The sequence below is a fragment of the Triticum dicoccoides genome, chromosome 7B (assembly GCF_002162155.2).
Source record: "Triticum dicoccoides isolate Atlit2015 ecotype Zavitan chromosome 7B, WEW_v2.0, whole genome shotgun sequence".
NCBI classification, from domain to species: Eukaryota; Viridiplantae; Streptophyta; class Magnoliopsida; order Poales; family Poaceae; genus Triticum; species Triticum dicoccoides.
This window is the reverse complement of record NC_041393.1, coordinates 722425203-722426747: the sequence shown is the minus strand read 5'-3', so window position 1 is coordinate 722426747 and position 1545 is coordinate 722425203.

Here is a 1545-nt window from a genome sequence, read left to right as displayed (position 1 = left end):
CCCGTGCTCGCCTAAGTTTTTGAAAATCCTACCGAGTGGAGAGCAAACCTCCCACTCGGGGGCTTAGCCGCAGCCCAGTGCTCGCCTAAGTTTTTGAAAATCCTACCGAGTGGAGAGCAAACCTCCCACTCGGGGGCTTAGCTGCAGCCCAGTGCTCGCCTAAGTTTTCGAAAATACTATCGAGTGGAGAGCAAACCTCCCACTCAGGGGCTTAGCTGCAGCCCAGCGCTCGCCTAAGTTTTTAAAAATCCTACCGAGTGGAGAGCAAACCTCCCACTCGGGGCTTAGCTGCAGCCCAGTGCTCGCCTAAGCATGACGAGGTTCAAGCCGATTGCAATTTGTGCTTCGTCCCTACCTGCAAAAGTGCATCACAAACTCCAGTACATATTCCGAACGAAGGACAATGATCATTCGAAGGCGAAAGCAAACGTATTCAACAGCAAACCCAAGTTCGTATAGCATCCTACGGATCCATAAGTGCTCAGGCATCGAGCCTGTTAAAGTCTATCGATTACAAAAACCACTCGGCATTCCGAGGCAAATTTAAGGCATCAAGCATAGAAGTTTTTTACTCCTCCTGCGGAGGACTGGAAGGCGCAACAAACTCGTCCAGGTCGATTCCATCTACGGAGGACTGGAAGGCGCAACAAACTCCTCCTGTGGCAGCAGCAATGAAGGTCTCCATGAAAGATCGGAAGTCATGCTTCTTGGTATTGGCCACCTTGAGAGACACCAGCTTGTCCTCTCGCGCGTCCTTGCAGTGAACACGGACTAGATTCAGAGCAACGTCGGCACCACACCTGGCAGAAGACTTCTTCCATTCCTGCACTCGACTTGGAACTTCGTTCAGTCGAGTCATCAGAGACTCGAGGTCGTTCTGAAGTGTTTCTCCTAGCCAGAGTGTTGTGTCGATGCGCGATGTTGCAAACTTCAGTCTCGCAAGATAGTCGACCACAGCAGCAACACGAGACTCGAGACGGAGCATGTTCATGGCGGCTTCATCCTTCACACGAGAGTTGATGGGATCCAAGCCGATCTCCACTCGACTAGTCTCCTCTTCAAAGTTTTGGCAGAATTCTGTGGATACGATCCAAGGATAAGCTAACGTTCCTACAATAAGTCAGTGATTGCCAGTCGGATATAAGTGGTTACCTTCGAGCATGAGGAATAACTTCTTGGCGAGCCCTCCCAGATAAGCCTCTAAGCCGTTCTTCTTTCCCACCAGTTCGCTAGCCTTGTCACTCAGGGCCATCTTGTCATTCTTCAGTCGGCTGACCTCCTTGTTGGCCGCGTCGAGAGCAGCTTTCAGATTGGTGTTCTCCTCTTCAAGTTTGCTGATTGATGCCAACTTTTCTTCTGCGAGTTTCGTCTTGGCCGAAGCCGCTTTCTGCGCCTCGGCGAGGTCAAGGTCCTTCTTCTTCAGAGCATCCCTTAGTTTATCTGCGAAATGACAGTGAGATCAGACTCAGGAATGGACAAAAATAAGAGCAGTCGTCAAGGTTCTCACCAAACATACCTTTTGCCTCCTCCTTCGCCTTCGTGAAG